Source organism: Pteropus vampyrus, unplaced genomic scaffold (genome assembly GCF_000151845.1).
Source record: "Pteropus vampyrus isolate Shadow unplaced genomic scaffold, Pvam_2.0 Scaffold1, whole genome shotgun sequence".
Classification (NCBI taxonomy): Eukaryota; Metazoa; Chordata; class Mammalia; order Chiroptera; family Pteropodidae; genus Pteropus; species Pteropus vampyrus.
The window spans coordinates 36,342,163-36,366,179 of record NW_011888782.1 but is presented as its reverse complement, the minus strand read 5'-3'; the positions used below and the strand labels follow the sequence as shown (position 1 = coordinate 36,366,179).

At 35.1% G+C, this 24,017-nt stretch overlaps 1 protein-coding gene across 16 annotated transcripts in view; it reads left to right on the top strand.

The window, feature by feature from the left end:
- The window catches only part of BBX (BBX, HMG-box containing), a 251,169-nt gene that overhangs the window by 78,664 nt on the left and 148,488 nt on the right, over positions 1 to 24,017 (top strand). For 10 of the 16 annotated variants that reach the window (XM_011385149.2, XM_011385863.2, XM_023527240.1 and 7 more), the window contains one exon: positions 22,462 to 22,535. The exons of the other annotated variants lie outside the window; for them this stretch is intronic. The gene's annotated coding sequence lies outside the window, so the exon portion shown is untranslated. The remainder of the gene's footprint in view (positions 1 to 22,461; positions 22,536 to 24,017) is intronic. 16 annotated transcript variants of the gene reach the window in all.

Genomic DNA, 24,017 nt, shown 5'->3' with positions numbered 1-24,017 from the left:
CCTATTATCTTTCTGTTAATGATTCCTAATTTGATTCCATTGTGATAAGAGAACACTATAAAATTTAAGTTTTTCAAAAATTTTTGAGAAACTTGTTTTATAGTTTAGAATATAGTCTTTCTTGGTATGTATTCCTTGGACACTTGGAAAAGAATATGTATTAGACTCTGCTGTTTGATGTTGTTGTGTGCTTATATATCCTTTCTGATTTTCTTTCTAATCATTCTGTCAGTTGCTTAGGGAAAGTTGTTGATGGCTCTCACTATAACTGGATTTATCTGTCTCATTTCAGTTCTGTAAGTTTTTACTTTACATGTTTTGTAGATCTGTTATTGATACATACACATTTAGGGTTGCTATATCTTCTTGGTTATATAGCAGGCCCTTTTGTACAATGTAATTAATGTTCCTTTATCTGGTAATTTTCTTTGTTCTGAAGTCTTTTAATGATTAATATAACACTCTTTATTTTGATTAATGTTTGCATGATGTACTATTTACGTTCTTTTATTTTTAACCAACCTGTGTCATAGTTGAAGGAAGTTTCTTGTAGATGGCATAGTTAGATTGTGTTTTTTAAACTACTGCCTCACTCTCTTTTTAATTAGTGCATTTACCTCCTTATTTGTGTGCCTTTACTACTTCCATTTATAATATAATTATCTTAAATACTTTTTCTACATACATTTAGAATCACATCAGACATTTATAATTTTTTTCAACTATCAAACATAATTTAGAAAACTCAAGATGGAAAGCCCGTTATATTTACCCATATTTTTGTTTATTATTTTCTTATTTTCTTTCTGAGATTCTAAGGTTCCTTTTTTTGTTATTCATTGAATTTGTTAGTCACTTTTTTAGGTTAAGTCTGCTGGTGAAAAATTTTCTGAGTTTGCCTTCATCTGAGAACATCTATATTTCCTCTTCTTTTCTGAAGCATATTTTCACTGGGTTTAGGATTCTAGGTTATTAGTTTTTTTTTTTCTTTTAGTTTAAAAAAAAATGTGCTATATTGCCTTCTGATCGTCATGATTTCTGATTAGAAATCTGCTGTCATTTGAATTGTTCTTCCTCTATGTAGTAAGGTTTCTCTTTTGCCACATTCAAGATTGGGATGGAATTAGGGGTGAGATGATTTATTTTCAGAAGTTTGACTGTGATGTGTCTCTTGCCAAATTTGGGAAGTTTTCAGCCATTGTTTGAGTACTTTTTCAGCCTGGCCTTCTTTTCTCCTTATCTGGATTTCAGTAACGTGCATTTTTAGATCTTTTGTTCTGTTCATAGACTCCCGTTTAGTTTTTTCAATATATTTTCTTTCTTTCGTTTAAAGGGGTTAATTTCTGTTGTTTTCTTTCCTTGTTCACTGATTCTTTCCTCTGTCTATTGCATTCTGCTATTGAGCCCATTCATTAAGTTTTTTATTTTGGTTATTCTGTTTTTCAGTTCCAAAATGTCCTTCCATTTGCCTCTTTTTTATATCCGTTTGCTGAGACATTTTGTTTTCATTTGTTTCAGACATATTTGCAGCTACTCATTCAAGTGTCTTTACGATGGCTACTTTAAAATCTGTCAGATAATTCTAACATCTCTCTCATCTTTAGTCATCATCTGTTGATTGTCTTTTTCATTCAAGTTAGGGTATTCTGATTTTGGTATGAAGTGACTTTTGACTGAAATCTGGATATTTGGGGCATTATGTTGTAAAAACTTTAGATCTTATTTATACCTGTTTTAGCTGACTTCCTCTGAAATTGCTCTAGCAGGGAGAATGGATGGCATCATCTTACTACGGCTAGATGAGAAGTCTAGGTTCCCCATTTGGCTTGCATTGATACCTAAGGGAGAAAGGGGCTCCATGTCACATTTAGGCAGAGGTGAGAATCTTTCCTCCACTCTTAATTGGCCTGTTTGGATTTTACCCTAGCTATAAGGGATCGGAGTGTCTCATTACTGCTTTACATATGGCCTTCACTGACACCAAGGGTCAGGGTGGGAGGGTGGCCTCATTATTGCTAGGCAGTGGTTAGAGTCATGATATTCATTCACTAGGCCTCCTCTGATACCACTCATGCTGGGAGGCGGCGGGGTGGGGGAACATGATAACTACTAGGTGGGGGGTGGAAGTTCTGTGTCTGTTCATAATTTCACTGACTCTGTATGGGGATGGGGAGAGAGGGACTTGTTCCTACCTGACAAGATGAGAATCCCAGCTTTCTACTTGTCCTTCTCTGACACCATCCCATTGTGGGGGTTGTGGCTCATCTTTACAGACTGGTAAGGGTGGTAGTCTAGGTTCTACTCTTGGACTTAGCTGGCATTGGTAGGTATTGGGCCACAGTTTTTTTCTGTCATGTTTGGCTCGCATAGAGCAATTACTGTCTAAAAGTTTTCTGTCTTGGGAGCCTGCCCGTTTCCTGGTCTTTTGTCTAAAGAGAGTTGGCTTTTGTTGGGACTTTGTTGTTTGTGCCCTATTGTCATATCTGGATCACTGGCTTCTTCATTTCCAAGCCTAGGATATGTGGTGCAAAAAGGAAATCAGGGAACTCACCACTGTATTGTTCTTCCTTGGGTCCTGAAGTCCATAGCTAGTCCGTTTTTTCTAATGTTTAGTCTTCCTATGATTGGTTTATATATAATGTCCAGTGTTTTTAGTTGTACTTAGAGCATTAAGGACAAGTATGTCTGCACATCTTTCTGTAAGTGGAATTCCCTCACATGTTTTTTAATGTGGCAAAGAAAATAAAAATGCTGCATAGATAGTGTTAATGGAGAACATAGCTTGGAATTTCCAGGTAGAATTATTAACATTGGAATGGGTCTTCCCAGGACTGACATTTTTATCTCAGGTAATTTAGATATCTTTCAGCTTGAAGACCTGAGTTGCTGCTTGGTAACTGACAGTGACTCTATGCTCTTTGATTTTCTTCCCATGTGCTATTTTGGTCTTGGTTTTGTATATACAGTAGAGCAGGAAGCATGTTGGGTAGGATTACACCTTTGTAAGTCATTTTCAGTTCTGATGCTGTTTAGTTCATTCCACTGGCTTTTAGCGCAAATAGCCAAATGCCCTTTAAATCAGTAAATTGCTAAAACTCATCTCTTATAAATGCTTTTTTTCATAAACACTCCAGCAATTTATTTTTCTATTTTTTCCCCCTAACTTGGGCTTTAATTTTTTTCTACTTTTTATGTTAACCAGCAATAAAATTAGTTTTTTGTATGTAGTTCTGTGAATTTTAAAACATGAATAGGTTTTTTATATAGTTAAGTGTTAAAATTTAGAAAGTTCTGTCACCCCCCCCAAAAAATCCAACATGCTGTCTATTTGTAGTCACACCTGCCTCCCAACCCCTGGCAACCACTGTTCTTTTCTTCGTTACTCTAGTTTTGTCTTTTTGATCACACAACATAAGTGGAATCATATGGTATTAATCCGTTGAGACTGACTTTTTTCACTTCCTGTAAATCCCGAGATTCAGCCAAGTTGTCGCTTACATCGATAGCCCCTTTTTTTTCTGCTGAATGGTATTCCAACATACATAAAATATATATATGTATATAATATATTACATATATGTTATATAACATTACATGTATTACAAATTATATATAACATATATTACACATATACATATTACAGTTGTTTATTTAGCCTTTGGGTTCTTTACAATTTATGACACTTATCGATAAAGCCACTATAAACATTTGTGTACAGATTTTTGTGTGAGCATAAATTTTAATTTCTCCCAGGTTAATATTTAGGAGTAGAAGTGCATGGTTATATCATCGTAAGTGCATATTTATATAAGAATTGTCTAAACTGTTTTCCAGAGCACCTGCACCACCTTTAAGTCCCTTCTGTCTTCTCATCCTTTTCAATAATGTTTGCCTTACTTCTTGAAATATTTTTGTAAAGCTTCTTTAAGACATTTGTCAGATAATTCTAACATCTGCATCATTTCAGAGTTGATATTTCTTTTTCTGTGCAAGTTGAGATTTTTCCTATTTCTTTATATGCTGATTAATTTTTATTTTTATCCTGGATACTTTGAGTATCATGAATTCTGGGTCTTTTTTAAATCCTATGGAAAATATTGACATTTCAGTTTTAATAGGCAATTGATTTAGTTAAGTTCAGTATTCATGTTGCAACCAGCCCTCTGGGAATTGCATTTACTTTATCAGTTCCGTTTTCAAAGGCTTTTCAGTGTTATCTGGATTTGTCCAAGGTTTTTGCCACCCAGTGGCCAATCTAGGAATTGAGTGCTGCTCTATCCAATAGTTCAATTCTCAATGTGTGTATTATGTTTAGAATTAGATCCATGCATGCATAGCTTAGAGTGGGACCAAGAGTTTATAAGAACTACCTTGATGTCTCCTACTTTTGTTCTGGTTCCCTGGTTAGGAAGCTGGGGCTTTAGTTATGCTCTGCTGAGCAGTTCCCATGATTGTGTCCTTGTCTGTAGATAAGTGGTAGAAGGATAAAGAGAGAATAAATGCAGTGGGTTTACCCCACCCTCTTGGAACCAGTGTTCCTCCAATCAGAAATAAACGTTCCCCTTGCTCAGAAGTTTTGCTTGTGTGGGCTCCTGTTTTTGTACTACAGAAATCCTTGAGGCCCAGCACATGAGAGAATAGAGAAAATGCTACTTCAAAGTTTGTTGTTCTATTTCCCTTCTACCTTCTGAAATAGCTGTAACATACATTCTGTCCAGGTTTTATAGTTACATTTAGTGGGACAGACAAGTTAGAGTATATTTATTTACTCTCTCTTACTCAGACTGGAGCCCATTGTTTAGTGTTGAAATAATTTTTAGGAGGAATAGAGGTAGATCCTCGGTTTTGTGGAGTCTAAAGTTCTTATATTTTGGAGGCCCTCTTTAAGAAAAAGAACAAAAGTTACGAATATGAAATTAGGCACAGTGTCTTGGATGGGGCTCTGAAAGTAAAGGACCATGGAAGCTTAAGTTTCATTAGCTTTCCTAAAAACCTGCCAGTAAGGAAAAGATAAAACAAGTAAATTTTGATTTATAGGTCAGGCATTGTGGAAGGTTACTTTTAATCCATATTTTTATTTAATATTCATAAAAATAAAAACAACCTTTTTTATGGCTGTTTTACAGATAAGAAAAACAGACAGGATAATTATCACAGATATCCTGATTCCAAAGCACACATGATCTTCTACTACTCATAGTACTTTATGAAATAAAAAATTAGAGATTAGAAGAGCCAGTATAGCCTGTGATTAAGAGTGTAGGTAGGCTCAGACTGCCTGGGTTCAAACATGGCTTTGCCACTGAGAAAAGAAATTTCCTTAACCTTTCCTTACCTCTATACATCTGTAAACTGGGGATAATAGAACCTACTTCCTAGGGTTGTTGTGAAGATTAAATGGTTAATATAAAGCATTTATAATAGTCTCTGGCACATAACAAGTACTTTTTATTTACCATGCATATCTGTGCATTTAGGTAAATTAAATCAAATTTTATTTGCTGTGTTAGCAGCCTTGCTTCTTGAGCTACAAAGACAGATTTATAAGGAAAGATCTTTACTAACACATAAGTCATATTACAAATTTGGAATACAAGCTGAGACCATTGGTAAAATAGGTTACATATTATGTAATCAATAGTGTCTGCATTTTTTTAAAAAAAGTTTAAGAATGTTAATCTGCTTACCAAGCAAAGCTAGAGCAAATGTTGTATATGGCTAAATGGATTATTTGGACTATTACAGGTTAAATGTTTTGAGGAAGTGCCCCAGAACACAGAGTGGGTAGAGCACTTCACCAAAAACAAAACTATTTCTCTTTCTAGAAATAATTAGTCTTAAACATTCCCAGGCTCTTCTGTAAAATGGAGACAATAGTAGTATCACTCTGTATTAATTATCTATTGACATGAAACTTAAAACAATAAACATTTATTGTCTCACAGCTTCTGTGGGTCAGGAATTTGGGATTGGCTTAGCAGGATGGCTCTGGCTGCAGTCAAGATGTCAGGCTTGGGCTATATTCATGTAAATCCTTGACTGGAGCTGGCAGATAACTTCAAGGTGGTTTATGTGCTTGGCTGGCAGGAGGTCCCATGGCTTTCTCGCCACTTTACAGGATTTACTCTAACAGATTACTGGAAGCTAGTAGCCCCACGCAATACCTATTTGTTTAGTGCGTTTTTCATTGATGGTCCTGGTCAATAGAAATCAGTTTCTGGTTTCCCAAATGCAGAGGACGGTTTATATGTCTCTATAGGAAAGAGACTTAGGTATCAAGTGGTAGTTAGTAGCAATTCGAGTTCCAGGCAAGAATATTGATGAATTCTATAAGTAACAATTTTGACTGACAGTGAGCTCATTTGTATTCACCTAGCAAATGATCATTGAGGAAGAATAATGTATTTCAAGTCTGATACATACTTTTTTGTGTGTGTTATTGAATATGATTTAACCTCTTCTACTTTCTCTAATGCCAAAATATTTTTGTTTTAAGTAGACTATTTTTACTGTTGATAGTGATATAAGTATGGTTTATTTTAAAGAAGACAGTTAAATTATTTAGAAAATGATACATAACAAGAATGTACAATATTCTATTGATTGTGGAAAAGAAATAAAGGGAAAAGAACTCTATTTAGTTCTTTAAAAGTAATATAAATATTTGGCCACTGGAGGGCTCCATATTTTAAAGAATTAAAGCTGTAAATGGTCACTAACAGTTTTTAAAGTACAGAAAGATACAAAGGGCTTCATGTTTTTAGTAAAAATATTGAATTAAATAGTTGCTGATTTTTATTGAAAATTGTGTGCACGTGCAAATACAATGTATTTGACAAGTATTTGCTTCCTCCTTTTTCTTATATTAGAATGAAAATAAAACATTACCCAACTTCTTCATAAATAAAATGACTCCCAACTCAAATGTCAAAATATAAAACTAGTCACCTCAAGCTCCTAGTGAAAATAGATGTTGAGAGAGATTAAATATTTTTTTTCATATCTCTGTCCTATATGTGCTATATATGAGAAAATATCTTATTTTTCTCTATATGAGAAAATGTCTTGTTTTATGGTTCATTGAGGTTATTTCCATTTAGTTTAACAAAATAGGCAGTTATTGCAGTGAATGCTATGGCATAATAAAACTCATGGAACATTTTGAAATTGAACCAGAAACAAAAGTAGATGTGTCATCAAACAGTTAACAATCACTGCTTTCAGGGTCTTTCTTTGGTCCAGACGTATAGTTTACATTGTTTTGCTCTGAAAACTGAGCTTCAGGGCTTGTTTTCCAGTATTAAAGTAAAATGAGAACTTATAAAATTGAGAAATTAGAAACTTCTTACAACAGGTATCAGTACCTGAGGGAAGCATCTTTTTGTGTAGAAAAATTATAGATAGGAAACTACTGTGTTCCTCAAAAACAGCATTTTACTTCCTTGATCTTTCCTACTTGAAAAAAGTGTTTTGATTTCTTTATAATTGTGAAGTGTTTACTTTTTAAACGTTTGATCTGAGCTCGGGGAAGCTTGCAGTTTCTAGGATAGTTAAGCATTTCCCTCCCCGATAAGATGTTTGTACTGAGCTTTGGGTGATCTGAGTGGTTAAGTTCCCTAGTTATTCAGTAGCTTTGTCCCTCAGCAGCACCTCTTAATAAAGGAAGCTGTAATGCAAATTAATTGCTAATGAGCAGGAAACAAACCTGAGCCAAAAGGATACAGAATAAAAAACATAACTTTTATACCTGTCATTTGAAAACTATCCAGGGTCTGTGAATATGTAAATCATTACTTGCTTATTTCTACATGTAAAAACCCACTGTTAATATAGGGACAAAGATACCAAAACATAATACTAAGATAATACTAATTATCTTAAGTAGTCCCTAAGATAATACTAATTATGCGCATGATGTTAAGCAGCATTATGGAATGAATTTTTTTTTAAGCCACTGTCATGTACATTAGGCAGTCTCACAGAAGGTGTATCCTCTCCCACTACCACCACCTATCCCATTCACCATCCATTCATTCGTATGTTAAAGACAGTAACCAATGCCATTTAACTTTGGGGCACGAGATACATTTTTTTCCTTTCTACAAACACGCCATTTAATGTCTAATGTGTTCCATCCATTTAACAGTGATTGTAGCATACATTTCGTTGTAGCCTATTGGGCACATAGAGAAATTCTTCCCTTCTCTTGTAGCCATAGATGCTTCCTTAATATTAGTTGGCTGTGTTGCAAAACGTGTTTATAGCCAAAGGATATGGGAGAAGACTTAGGAGACAGCATGACTGACACTGCAGCATTCTCATTCTTGCTGCCATGTGAATCTGAAGACAACACTACATTGCTTGTATTGAGAAACTTTATCTTTTTTACATAGATCCATTCATATATATGACATAAACTGGTGGGATGCTTGTCAGGGTAGAGGTGTAGTCTTGCTATAAAACAATAAGACAGTGGCTGATTCATTATTACCTGTGATCATTTCAGCTCTGTGTTTTAACTATCTGAGCTCCTCAGCCACAAACACTAGCAGTTTTTAATGCTTAATTTCTGTCACTTCAGTCCTTATATAGATATCCATAGTGATTTTCAAGCCTTGGTGTAACTTAGAATCACCCTGGAAACTTTTAGGTGCTCTGGATGCCTTAGACCAACCCTATACATTATTCTCATGTAAGTGCTTTTAGGGTAGTCAGTACCTGGGCATCTGCATTTTAAAAGTGTCTCATGATTGTATTTGGGTTGAGAGTGATTGATTCAGCAGTAAGCTTCATTTTTGGAAACTTTGAGGCCCCTACAAGTTCTGATTAAACAAAAACAGCTACTCTATATTTGAATATGTTCTTTCCCTGCCCTACCACACCCCTGCCCCTGAAGAAAAAAAACTAAACCTTGTGTTATTTTGGTTGCTGACATTGCCTAAATTATTTCGAACTGAACTACTTTTGTTTCTGGGGTGAGGAATGGGGAAAATAATGTCAGACAGGGTTTGCCCCTTCCTGGTGAGTGTCATTTCTGTCGTCTGCCAAAGCAGTCAGCTTATCTTTCACTTTTAAACCAGGTCTAATAGAAAATAGAATATGACCTGGCCAAGAGAACATGATTCAGTGAGTGAAATATACTTTGGCTTGTAGAGATCTTTTGAAATGTATGGGGATTGCAAACATAAGGAAAAGTCATGGGAAGAACAGTGGATGCTGCAGGCAGACTGTAGGGTGCTGTAGGGAGAGAGCACTTCAGGATTCGCAGGCCCCCACAACTGCTCACACCAACTCCTGAAAAATACTTAATAGTGTCAGTCATGGGTTAAGAGATGTAATTTCTTATACTTCTTTTCTAATTCTTCTCACAACAAAAGGCAGGTTGCGAGGGTTACCTGAGAGTTCAGTCCTTGAGCCCCTGTTTTCCCCATTCTTTTTACGTGAGGACCCTGGGTGACATCTCTCAACAACAGGTTTAACCTGTGTTTGTTGGGATGACTCACAAATTCTGCTCCGTACTCAACTTTTTTCTGATTTATTTCATGTTACCTTCCATGTAGAAAAGATTACAAACTGGGTCTCTGACATCTGGAACCAAATATTTAGCTACCTCCTCACCCCTAAGCATGAGGACACTCAGCTTTTCCATGAGGGTAGGGGAATGCCACCATCTCACTTTGCCCAGGGCTCTAAGACTTTGGGCTCATCCCGAAATGCACGTCTGACTGTTGCCTAATCACATCTCCCTCACAAAGTGCCGGAGGCGGTGCTGATAGTGAACCATTTGGAGGAAAATAGTGACGATATTTAGGTTAAAAGAAAGAAAAAAATCACCATGGAGTATCTGTGCTGTGAGAGGAAAGATTAAGAAAAAAATAGTTTCAAATAAGTCATTTGGTTTAGGTATCTATAAGATTTTAATGAAGCATTGTGTTTGACACATAACATAAATCTTACTGCATGTTTGGGCTAAAACCATTCTCCTTAGAATTAGCTTTCAAAAAAAAAAAACTAAAAAGAAAAAGCTAGTAACTTAAGAAAATTTTAGGGATTCTGTTTTGTTTTTAAAGACATTGTCTTTTTTAATAAGGGTCTCTTGCATATAAATATTACCAGTGCATGCGTTCTTCTTGCTATTTGTGGATTATCCATAGCAGTCTCATGTCCATTTTCCTTAGCTACCAAAGACTCTAAATTCTCTCCAGTTGCTACCTTTCTGACCTGTACCTAAGAAATGTAAGATTTATTTTACTTTTAACCACAGTAGTAGTTACATAAAATTTTAGATATTTAAGAACTTTTCAAATTATTCCAAAATGAGTTGAAAATGGTTTTCAGAATACTTAATTGAGTTGCCCTCTGTTAGCACTGGCTAACACGTTCCAATTACAGGTCCTAGTGGGAATCTTCTAGGAAGTCTGTGAAATGCTTGTTGCCGCTCATCTAGCTTTAGTTTTTGCAAGTGTCTAGGCATATCTACCTATATTTTATTTGAAGTTCATTTTAATTGAGGAAATATGATTTGTAAAGTTAGAGTTGTAGGGGTTTGTTTTTTGCTTTTATGTCAGATGTTTGAGATAACCTTCAGAGAATGGTCCACACAAAAATATGCAGTTACAAAAAGCTCACCTGCGAGTATCAGAGTTGTTATCTGTGCAGTGGAATTTTAACTGAGAGAATGTCCTCTGGCAGGGGAACAATGGTAAAATTCCACAGAAGGTCAATTATAAGGTATATTAATTCTACCAAGATATTATTTTCATGAGCTTCAATTCCAGGGCGCATTTAGCACCCTGTAAGTTCAGCTGAAAATAATGCTGACAGGTAAATTTCATAAGGTAATGAAATAAAATTGTAGATCTAAGTCTGTAAGATACAATTAAAAAATAAAATCCTTAGTCCTATATTTAAGTATCTGACAAATCCTTGGCTGTCTTACTATTAGTAGCCTAGTCTTTTGGGATGTTTATAAAATAACAATTTTAAAAAGCATATGGATAAGTTTTATGGCTGAACGTTTTAGCCATCTGATAATTTTTATTCTAGAGATTTTTTTCTTATTTGTGAAGTCAGCGAATATAACTAGCTATTGGTGGCCCTGTCATCTTAATATATATTAAATGCGGGGAAAGCTTGCTATGTCAGTTACTATAATAATTCTTTATAGATTTGTGTGTCCATAAAGTGTTTTGAATTCCAAAGAACAGTTCTATGAAAATAGATAATACTATTTGTTTTGAATTCTTGTATTAATTCAGTGTAACAATATGACCATAAACTTAGTACATTTCTTTTGCTATATTACTGCACAAGTAATATTTGGCACTTGGGGCAAGTGGATGAAGCAGTGGTTTCTGGGCACCGTGACTGCTAGGCATAAATGTTTTCCAAGCCTCATGGCTTCCAACTCTCATTTGCTTTGATTTCGCAAAGCTAGAGACATTTGAAATATTTGGACCTTAAGACTCAAAGGCTTAGAGATCACCCTTCAGTACCCTGCACGAATCTCCATACAGTAACTCCTAAAGTTTTTACTTGAACATCTTCATTGAGGGAGAAATATCCAAAGGACTCATTTCATTTTCGGTCAGATCTGATGGTTAGGAAGTGTTTCCTTGTACTGAACACTCCAAACTGCCTCCTAGAAACATCTGTTAATTGATGCTAGTTTTAAATTCTGAAATCATCTAAAGTTATATCTGATGCCTCTTCTTCATAAGACGCCAAAAGCTTATGAAAACAGCACTTCTTCCTTTCCACAGTAACATTTTCATTTCCTTCAGCTGTTCTGCCCCCAATAGGGTTGCTTAGACCCTCTCTATAATCTTTCAGTGATCTGGTCTAGAGGCACTTTGAGTTCTTTCTGATCTCACCTGATATACATAGCGCCAGATTGAGTGGGCTCTCATCCCATTTTTCTGGGCAGTGTAGATCTAATAAGTTTAATTTCTTTTTGCATACTTAACAATGCTGACTTATATTGCAGTATGTCATTTTACATGCTTTTAGTTAAAGTAAGCACCCCCTATTCTCTACTTGCAGCCTTTTATTCATTCCAATTGATGCTACTCAGTTTGGACTATAGGTGTTGCCTTTCAGCGATATAGATAAAGATGATGGTGCTTACTTACAAATCTGAGGGTGTGTTTTCATGTAACCTACTCTTGTTACTCCACAGTTGGAGATTTTTTTCTTAGACGTTATGCCTGTTAGCATGCAAATTTTACTCCACAGTTAATATTGTGAACTTTCTCAGTCATTCATGTAAAAGCAGATTTTAATGTGGAGAATGGTGGAATGAAACCAACTAATATCTGGTGGGGTGAAGAGTCTTTGGGGAAGGAGAGAAGATTTGTGAAGAATTTTGAGGATACCAAACTTCTTTAATTTTGCTTAGGACCAATTCTGTAGTGCTTTTCTTCATGTCACACATGAGCAAACAGTTCTGTGTGTTTGTCGAAACTCTTTGCTAAGTAGTTGAGTGTTCCTGGGACAGAAACTATGGTGTTTCTTGGAACCTTTTACAGTGAAATCTAGATGGTTTGTGGCTGCTTTGTAGTCTGAAAGATAACTCAGATGGTATGTTTGGTATTGTCAGGTTTACATGAGCATTATCAGCTCCTTCTTTTTTGGTATCATCTTTTTTTTTTTTTTTTTTTTTTTACCAAGAGTTAGGTGACCCAAGTTCATGGTGGTGGTGAAGGTGGGGTGGGCAGAGATTTGAATCTTCAACTCCATTTTGTTCTGAGAGAAAAAACATAGTGAAGAAAATAAATAGATGAAAAGTATTATTCAATTCCTTCCATTGGAACTTCAAAAGAGGCTTCCTTCTTAATACCATCTTTCCTCTCCTCTACCTCTGTTTATCTTATGTACCATTCTCAGTTCTATGTAAAATTAGTACACGTTCAGAATATTCAGTCTCACATTAAAATGGTTGCTTTGGAGGGAGGAAAAGGGATGGGAGTGGAGTATGGGATAAAGGGAATCTAATTAGTTAATTAAAATTGTCAGCAGTGGTGTTCAACTGTGTTGCAGATTTTACTTTAAACAAAAAGACTTGAATTTCATCTATTCAAGTCTGTATCTTCGATTATAACTTGAAAATCCCCGCAATTCATTATATTAAACTCTTGATGTTGACTACAGTCATTGAAGACTATGAACCACAGGCCAGAATCAGAATCCAATATATTACTATTACTGTTTAGTCCCAAGTTCAGTTTTAAGTGTGTTGTTGAAGCAGGCTTTCACATTTCCAGAACACTGTAAAAGCCTTATTGACATGGCTACAGTTTGGAAATATATCCTAGGTCTATCTACATTTAAATGATATTTTTTTCTTTGTATTCATCTTACTTCCAAAGTAAGAAACAAGTACTTGCATTGTTGCTTTTAAATTATAGCATTCACTTTCTGGAATCTTGAGTAACCATAGAACTTGGCACTTTGAGGTTGAGGTTTTTGGTCGGGTGTATGTGTTCATATGTGAACACATCACATATATTATGTTCAACTTTAATGAAAGAGGCCTGGGTCAAGTAAGCTGATATGGGAGATTTAGTGAAGAAATCATTTCCAATATATTGTGATACCAACTCTGATTCTTTATGACCATTACTGTCTATAAAAGTAACTCAAGTTGCAAGTAAGATTCTCTTTAAAAAATTATATTCAGAATAGTTTTGGTGTTATTTTACTTTTTTTAATTCTTCAAAAATTGTTTATATTTTTCCAGAAATATTTGTTAACTCTCACCAAAGAGTATTCCCAACTATTCCATGTGTTCTTCCCCTTCCTCCTAAATTTAAGAAAAATATAATTTCAGGCATGGCAAAAAAATTGTGTATCACTATCCACTTAAGTATAATAGCATACATAACAAATTTAAAGACACTATAAATGCCCTTAGAATTGGTTTTAAAAGTCAGATTAACAACTAGTTTTTAAGTTGTTGTTTTTTTTTTTAAACTTGAAACTTCTCTTTATAGGAAATATAAATTGAATGAAGTTGGCATTGCAGGAGTATAGATCGAAAATTTAAACGTCTTATTGAATGTCATGATATATCACAAATTTTGAATAAACTTGATGAAATTAGGATTTGAAATTAAGTAAAATAAATCAGTACTCCCTTTAATTTCTTTCAGGAGGTGTATATATGGTCCAGTTCTTTTATGTTCTTTTTCTCTTACTACAAAACTGCAAACTACAAACCATCCCACTTTCTTTACTTCTTTCACTTAAGGCACTAGTAATAATGCACTGTAACATATCTGTTATTTGTTTTGTGTGTTATGCCCCATTTCAGGTTTCATACCCATTCCTTACCCAATTGCAGAGTCCAGGAAGATGGAATAAACTGGTTGGCTGAGCCTGAGTGAGATTTTTATTTCTGAAGCTAGCATAGATTTGTCAGTCCCACTGAAGGTACATGGACTGTCAGCAAGGAGGAGCATTGTCCCCCAAGTTAGTATTTATACCACAAAACGGGAGATACTGGGTAGGCAAAAATCCAGTACAGATGCTCCTCAATTTACGACATGTGTTAATTGATTCCAGTTTTAAATTCCAAAATCATCTAAAATTATATCTGATGCCTCTTCCTCATAAGACCCCAAAAGGTTATGAAAACAGCACTTCTTTTCCACAGCAACATTTTACTTCCTGATATGTCATTGTACATTTAAAATATTATAAGTCGAAAATGCATTTAATAGACTCAACCCACTGAACACCATAGCTTAGCCTAGCCCACCTTAAACGTGCTCAGAACACAATATCCAATAATCTCTGGCAACACAGTGCACTGTAGAGTATCAATTTTGATTGTGTGGCTGACTAAGAACTGCTGCTCAACCGCTGCTGCCTGGCATCATGAGAGGGTATCATGCTGCATATCTCCACGCCAGGAAAAGATCAAAATTCAAAATTTGAAGACTGCTTTGTACTGAATGCATATTACTTGCACACCATCATAAAGTCAGAATATCGAAAATGGAAATATCTTTAAGTTGGGGACCATCAATTTAGAGAAATATACTTTTGTGGCTGATTATTCTCCTATTTAAGGCTTTCACAGTGAGTTTTAACTTGAAAGGTGACAAAATTTAATTGTGCTAATTGTAAAAATGTTAAAATTTCAAAATACTATTAGCGGTACTGAGAACCATGGCTATTACAGATGTCCCTATGGCTGCTTAAGGGTGCATCTTTCACCATTTACCTTGTATTCCCTGTGACTGGTGGTCCATGGGGTTGTATAAATGAGCTCTGAGGGTCAGTCACCATGCAGGAATTAGTGACAAAGGATAAACCTTGTGTCTACCTGTGAGAATATTTGGAGACTGTTTCCTTTGATTTTCTTTTTGAATTGGCTTAACTTGATCCAACTATTTTATATTATTTTAAACATTGATTGCCATAGGATCAATAGTAACTAATGCAGAAGACATTGAGTGAGGATTAGGGTTAGGAACCAGTGGAGCATTCATACTGTACTACAGAGGTTGTTGTAGGGCACGTGCTTAGTTTTAAAGGAAGACATGATTTTAATTGGTACAAGGGATTTCTGGTGGGAGTGAGCATTTAAGGGAGAATTACTGTTTATATAGTCTCAGCTGGAATTGGCTTGTCATTCTCCAGTCAGTATATAATTTTAATATTATTAGAATGAAGTAAATTGACAGCTTTTTAAAAAAATTAATAAACTTTATTTTTAGAGCAGTTTTAAGTTCATGGCAAAATTGAACAGAAAGTATAGAGTTCTCTTATACCACCTTTCCCCTACACATGTGCAGCCTACATTAACTATTTACCCCCAAGTATTTATAAGAATATTTAGAAACACAAAGAAATATTTGCGCGCTTACTTTTATAACTCAAAGGTGTCTTTCTCTGCCTTCAGACTAGAAAGGGGAAAGTATTCTAGGGCCAAGAAGCATTCTCTGATTTAACCTGAGAGTGAAAAGTTAGGCCGTTTTTATGATCCTTTGCTAGCTGAATGTTGCTGCTATAGAAGACCGCAGAAAGAACAGGGATCTGATGTAACCTGGTCTGGAACCTCCTACTGTTCTACAAATGGCAAACCTCAGATCAAAGTGATGATAGTCCAGAAGAGCAGTGTGCTCTAGGGCAAATGCTGTGTTGCACGGCAGCAGCCCTGGGTTCTGGCCTAACTGCGTTCTAGCTAGCTGTGGGTAGCAGGGATTGAACTGAGTGGCCTCTAACTCTCGTCTGCCTTCAACATTCTGTGATTGCATAATTTAATGGAATGTCTAATAGGAAATAACTTCAAATCCTACAGGGGCAACAGTGTGGAGTACTGGGAAAAGCTCTGTGTGATATTGTCCCAGCTTGGTACAAACCAGCCTTTTGTCTAATCACTTAAGCTTCTCGGTGTGTCTTAGTATCAGTTATAGAAATGTTGTGATTGGACTTCCCTGTTTCCTAGGAAAGTTTCTTGGATCTTTGTGGTTTAAAATAGCTGATTACTATATGGTATTATATGTCCCAAGAATACCTGCTTTGTGAATAAACAACTTCAAAAGGGAGCATATTGACACTTATTGTGGATTACTTTGGAGTAGATTCATTTGTGCCCTTATATTTTTTGCAATTAATGTATTGGGAGCAAGAGTCTTTCTGTTAATAAGCTATTTGCTAGAAATACTTTAGGCATACCAGAAAGGGACAGGGACTCTTTGGATAGTACAGTTGTTTTTTTTTTGTTTTTTTTTAACAGCACAATATAAATTTTAATAGGGGTGTGCTTTTTAATAATATTACAAAAAGTTAAATTTATTTATGTTTATATTTAAATCGTATTGGTGCAACTTAAAGGAAAAAAGAGAAAGACTTAGTGTCTACTTCTTAGAACAGAATATTTTCCATTTGAAATTTTGTAAATTGCTAATGACTGACTTCCTTTTTTAATTAAGTGACTTTAGACTAAATCATTTAAATAAGAGGGATTTTCTGTGTAGTGTGAATTATTGCTGATGTGAAAGCAGCTAAAAGAATCCTTTCTTACCTCAAAGAACAAGGCGGTCCTTAGGTTCCTCAGGTGGATTTCATTCATAGAACCCCTCTCTGAAGGTACAGGCTGATTCCTCAAGTATGTAGGCCAGGGTTTACTTGGGCTAACCCATGTACCTCATAGGCGAGATATCCCCCAGGGCCGAATTATCCTAACCTTGTATTTTCCGGCTCAGTGCTCAGGGGCTTGATGGATCTAATGAATCTTCCCAAAGTACCTGGCAGTTTCTTGTCGCTGTTCCTGATGTAGCTGCTGGCAGGCATGTTTTTATACTTTTCCTAGAAGCGAAACTCTTTTTGCCTTAAATGTGCAATTTCCCCTGACTGAGAAGGTCAAAGGCACATTTATACAGTTAACAGGAGTATAAAAGAGGCATTCAGTGCCTCCCTGCCAAGCCATCCGACTGGACTAATGCCTACTCATTTTCCACCTCTCCTTGTGGAAACTGCAGAAATTCATGGTTGTGCCATGGTCCCTGAAACAACAGTCTTAGGGCAAATGAGCATTATAATAAAATATCCATATTATGAAAATTAGCTAATGTACCTTGAAATTGGTGGGAGTAAAAAGTGGTTTCTCAGACTGTCAGAATTAAACACGTGTTAGAACCACCTGAATTAAAACAAAATCTATGGTGAAACACCTTTGAAACTAACCACTTAGTATCCAAATGCTGAGAATATTCAAGGCAAACCACATTTCATTGTGTTCACAGTGTACCCTTATCATGTTTTTCTTCCACTTAGTTTTAACTCTAATGAGACGGTTAGCTTTTATTGAGCACTTACTATATATCAAGCCTTTTGTATTATCTCCTCTTATAATTTAAGGCAACTTTAGAGGTGTAGGGATCGTTATCTCTATTTTGCAGATGTGGAATGGAGACTCAGAGGTTAGAGGCTCAGCGAGTTGCAGGAATTGGCCTACAATTGCAGGGTAGTAAATGGTGGATTCAGGTTTGGCCCTAAGGTCAGAACACTATGCTGTTAACTACGCTGCTATTTATGAGATGTGGGAGAGGAAAAAAAAAAGAGCAAATTGCATTGCTTTCTCATTTGCCCACATTTCATGTTCCATTTTCTGATGTGAACCCTGCACTTCTGCCAGATCTGCCTCCTGTCATTTCTAGCATGCTTCCTAGAATCGAACCTTTGCTTATCCTGTGCCTATGCCTGTAACTCCCTCCTCTGTCCTCTCTCGCCACATCCCAAATTGCCACCAGTGCTTGAGATTCCAGCTTGATTCAATTCCCGCATAAGGATTCCCTTCTGCATTCTTTTTTTGAATGCTTACCATTTTGACAATATACATTTCTGTCTATTATTAAGTTTGTATGTGATTACCCAGCTAGATCATCGGCTTCCAGAAAACAGCAACTCTTGTAATACCTTTTGCAGTGTTAATACATAGTAGGTCATTAATAATTTCTCAAACTGTAAAAGGTTATACTCCTTGCATCTTTGTGCTGTTGACATATAGATAGGTGTTAGGTAATTTTATAATTGGTAAATATTGAGTACTGAGGGGATAAAGATTTCCAAATCTTTTATCTTTCTATTATAAGAGGTCCATATCAAACAATAAATGCTAGAGTTTTCCCTCTCTGCCTGCTAGTGTTTTCTAACACCTTACTGGTATCCATTTTCAGTACTGTGTTATTGTGTAATACACCTGATGCTACTATTGAAATTAAAGGAATGCAGAGCATAGTTGGGGTATATGGGAGACCTTATACACATGCAGGACAGGGAAGGTTATAAAAAGAATTTTTATAGCTACAAATATGATACATAGAAGTAAGGTTTTTAAGTGTATTTATAAACAACATTTAAGTTGTATTTGTAAACATAGTATATAAAAGAGCGAATTGAGGAAAACATAAGAATTATATTCATGTAAAGAAGTAGTTTTAAGATAAGAAAACTCTTAAGAAAACCTGCATTGTAAAGTGGAGATTGGAATACCTATTGTTGGGAAAATGGTGGAAGTCAGTAGAAGATTTAGTGAAAGAGTGGATATTAAGACTGTTTATTTGTTACCTGACTTGTTTTGGCTCTCAGAGGTCATGCGGACTCTTAGATTAGAAATGTAGTCTCTTTCAAAGTGTAAACCTAATTGAAAGTAATAATTTTAAAATTTTCTTTCTTGCATGATCCATTTTGTTTTCTTCAGGCATAAAAGCATGAGTATTCTATTTTTAGGAAGATGAGGAAAAAATTCTATTTCCCTTTCTAGTAGTTTGACTAGTTTTGTTGTTGTTTCTAGCCCCATAAATGGAGCGACATCTGTACCATGCATTGTATCATGCCCTGCAATTTTTTTTCATTCAAATGTGATTGTTCCTTAGCAGATAATTGCAGTCCAGAATAACTTTTATTGAGCTCGATTGAATTAGGGTTATGTATGAAAATGAGTTAGTTAAAGCTTAATCTGTTACCCAGAGAATTGATGAAAATATCAGAAAAGCAGTCATTCATGGGATTTAAATATTCTTCTTTATAAGTGGGCAGCATGGTTGCCTTGGAGTCCTTTCTGCACTGACTAGGTAGTTGTGACATCAGGGCGCAAAACACACAGCATTGGCATAGAATGGGATTTTGCCATGATGTGCCTTTGAATATTATACTGGACATTAACTCTAATTGGGAGTCTGCCTCATTGTAAGAGACAGCACCTCACCTTTTTGAGTATAATAAGCTTCTCAAACATAGCACCCCAAGGGACAGTGTGTAAGCTATGCCAGAAAGCCAGTTGCTTTGGATTATTTCATTACGTAGGCCACATCTTTAAGGTAGTTTTTTTAGATGCCAAGTAATATGCCCTATTTGTGGTAAGAGACGAATAATAGGTCTTTAATAGATAGCTGACCGCCCCCCCCCCCCTCCATGATGAAGTTTCTCGGAGGGAATCCTGAGCTGTGTCAGATCAGTCCTGGCTAGGTGTGCATCCTGTGCGAGGTAGTGCCATGAGTGGGAATTAGAAGCGTTGTAAAGGGAAAGGGAGCGAGTTCTTCATGAGGCAGTGATAGTGAGGGTTGAGAGGAAGCCAAAGTGGGACCTAGGGAATACGGCCAGGGCTGGAGTGGCTCAGATGAAAATCTGCCCTGGCTTTGGTCTATGGGCATATTTCAAATCACCATTTTATTTTATAGGGTTGTGTTCACACTTTAGGCATTTCCCCCTGCTTGCCCACCTGCCCATCTGATACTTCACACAGCTGTTCATTTCCATCAAGTCAAAACTGTGAAGTACTTGTAACTTCAGTGCAGAACAGCTTATGCTGAAACTGTGTTTCTGAAGCTACTCATATGGGCATTTATAATAACCAGGTAAAATCTGGAGTCTCTAAGTTTGGCTATCAAAAGGAGTATATTTCAAGCAGGGTCTTCAGCCTTGAAATTGAGTCTGCTCTGTGGCTGATTCCTTGACTTCTCTCTCCCATTAAGTCCAACATGATTTCTTTGTTATCATGAGTTTTAAAACTGGTATTGGCCACGGCATAGCGAACCTCCTTCCTTTCCCTCCCCTCCTATCACAGGTGATAAATTACTGAACAATAATCAGAATAAGGTATAGTTATGGTCCATTTTGGGGGTACATATCTGATTGATTGTAGAAACAATCTATCTGTAAGAATACCTGAAGATTATTGAGAGTTTATTTTTGATCTAAAATATGTTCTGTACATAAGATATTGTAGCATATTTCATTTCCCAGATAGTATGTGCTCACTTCTTAAACTAAAAAGAAAACAGATCTTTAAACCAAAATAAGAATTCAACCCAGGTTGTCAAAATTAATGGTGGAACCTCCTCTCCCAATTTTGGCAGTAAAATTATATCGAATTTTTAGTTTATACCAATATATCCAATATAAATCCCTGACATATTTATATATAGTTCTTTTTTTATTATACAATATTTACTCATTTCTTTTACAATATTTGTTTTAATGATTCTTCTCTATACTGGCTTCTGTGGATTTATGTGAAGAAAAAAGTATGCAAATAAATATATTAGAGTATATGTGATTTTCTTACAACAGCATTTTTAATAATGTTGCCTATTTTATTATTAAGAATAGACTTTACACCACTATTTAGTCCTTGGAATTGTACAATCCTTAGTAAAAACATAGTCATTTAATTTGAAAGTATTCATGTGTGTCCTTTGTAGTTTGCTTCAAAGATCTGGATTTATTCTTTCATTCATACCTTTGTTTTAAAAAATATGAGTGAACGAGTAGTATCTTGTGTATCTACATGAGATGACTTAATATTTTACTATTAAGTAAAATATTTTACTATTAAGTAAAATATTAGTATCTACATGAGATGACTTAATATTTTACTTGTTCTTTCCCTCTGTTGTTTTCTTCAGTATCGCTGGGTGACAAGTGAATCGTCTAAGTCTAGATAGGATTACTCAAATGAATCTTTTCACATTTTTGATATTTAGTGTGCAAGAGCTAGTTCTTCCATATCATAGTGACTGATTGGGGTGTAGGGGGGGGGGCGGCGGGAAACAGCCGAGCCATAAAATGACTAATAGTACTGATAAAGCCGTGAGCTAATAAGTGATGACCTATTTCTAGAGTACGTTGTAGCCAGCCTATTGATCATAAAGAAATATATTGTCATAATCTGCAGGAGGGCAGGAAATCGACTCTCTTAGTTGAATGTGTATTTAGTATTACTGAAGCAACCTAAAAATTAAATGAATGTCTCACGTTGAAACTGAAATAACTTAATTCTTAAAAATGATACAATTTAGATAAACGTTTATATTTGAAGTATGATGTAAAATGTTCCATTTAATTTGGATGCTCTTTTGCTGATTTTGATCCTCTTATATTTACTGCATCACTTGTAGCTAGAAAGTAATTTTTTGTTAACAGTTTTTCTCTATGTCTCTCCCATCCCACATTCTTTTTTATTTTTTTTAACTATCTTGCTTCACTCACTATCTTTAAAACATTTAAAAGATAAATGATAGGATATTAATATCTGAACCACAGCTTATCTGGTTAGGTTGGGCCAGTCATTTAAAATAACTTGAATTTAGACAGGATGCCATTTTAATGTCATGTTTTTTCAAGGGATTTGCTTGTAATTCTACACCTGATTTTAGCCAAAAGCTAGGAAGTGATGGCTTACTGTAATTCTTTGTAACTTTAATCTCAGAATTCCCACTGAATAATTTTACTGACTGTCTTTGTTAAATTAAAGTTGGGAAAAACACTCTAGGTCATTTTCTGTAAATAACATTAAGATAGGGATTTTTAATAATTTGCCTGATGTTGATGGTTTGGCTTTTAATTCATTTGTCGGGGGGATTACTTTGGTAAAGGAAAATAAATGTTTGCTTTCTTTGAAAGGCCTTCATGGCTCACCATTTTAACTACTTTGCTGTGGGTCTTTCACAGAATCCTGCTGCATCACAGAAGCTGGAAATTCTGATGTTCCGTTGAAATCACAATGGATAGTCTTGACTTGACCGGTAAGAACAGCACTGCAGGTGCATCTGACTTACCTCCAAGCAGGGAAGCAGTCAAGGACTATGTGCCACCAGAGCTGGTCTTAACTTTTTCTCATCTGATGGATTCACCTTCCATATTGATCAGGGAAGTGTGATAATTGTGTGTTTTTTTTCTTGTCAATTTTATTATATTTTTTAGGGTGACATTTTAATCTCTATCAAGTAAGTTAAAGTTTCCTTTAAAATCATGAATTTATAAAAATTACCTATTTCAGAATCTCTAATTTGTTTCTCTGCAGTAATGTACTGTTGATAAAAAGTCAATTTATTTAAGTCCTGAATGTCTAGAGGTTACATAACTAAATAAATAAATATTAATTTGGTCTATTTCCCAAAAGCTATTTTTTGTACTGCTTTCGGCTTTAATTGAAAAATGAATTAGTATCAAAGCATTATGGAGGGTTTTTTTTTTAACTATTAAAAATAATAGAGGTGAAACTATTTTGAATATGAAAACCGCACAATGAAGAAAAAGTTGAGATTGTAAAATATATACATGTGACAAATTATATCAAACTGGAACTTACAGATACTACAACTGTCCTCTTGTTATATAAGTTATTTTCACAGTTGTTTCTTTAGGAAAAATTTTTTTAATGGTTTAAAATGTGGCAGTAATATCTTGATTAATTTTAATAATGGTTACCTAAATGCATTGAGTTTTCTCAATCTGAGAATAAAATGATTGCTCTACTGATGCCTGAATACTTTATTATGAACTGGTGATTTATAGGACCAAGAAATTTGATGTAAATTAAAATGAACAAGTCTAGAAAATATGATTTCATTGCAATTTTTAAGACATGAATTTATTCTTTATTTTTTATTAATTGAAAATTTATCTTAAATATTTTGTTTTTAAGTATTTTTGTTAGCTTATTATATCTGTCTAGAATATATGTCTACTAGTTTTATTTAGTAAGTATATGACTGAATGTTTCTTTTACAATGTGAGTATAAATATAAAGGCTTCCGAACCATTCTTCTGAATGTCGTTTTCTAGGATTATACACATAGTAAAACTGTATGCAGTTTAGCTTGAATGTGTATTTACTAGGATCTTTAACACCTAACAAAATATAAATTCCAATGAGAAGATTGGGATTTAGTTATCATTTTCCCTCCTTTCTTTGCTATCCTCTAAGGCAAAATTAAGTTAGAAAAAAACACACTGGATTTATGAATGCCAGTTAGTATACATTTGATTATGGTTTTACTGGGTCAGCAGAATAGACTATAGAATATAATAATGTTGATACTGAAATTTTAAATATGTTCTTAATTGCTAATCCAAAAGGGATTTGAGCATAGTGAGGTTTAAAGAAAATTAAATTTGTGACAGTATTCTGGATTTGCTAAATATGAATATATACATAAAAAGTAAAGCAGAACACTATCTGACCTGTTAAGAAAACTAAATCTTTAATTAGCCAGTTGTATTAT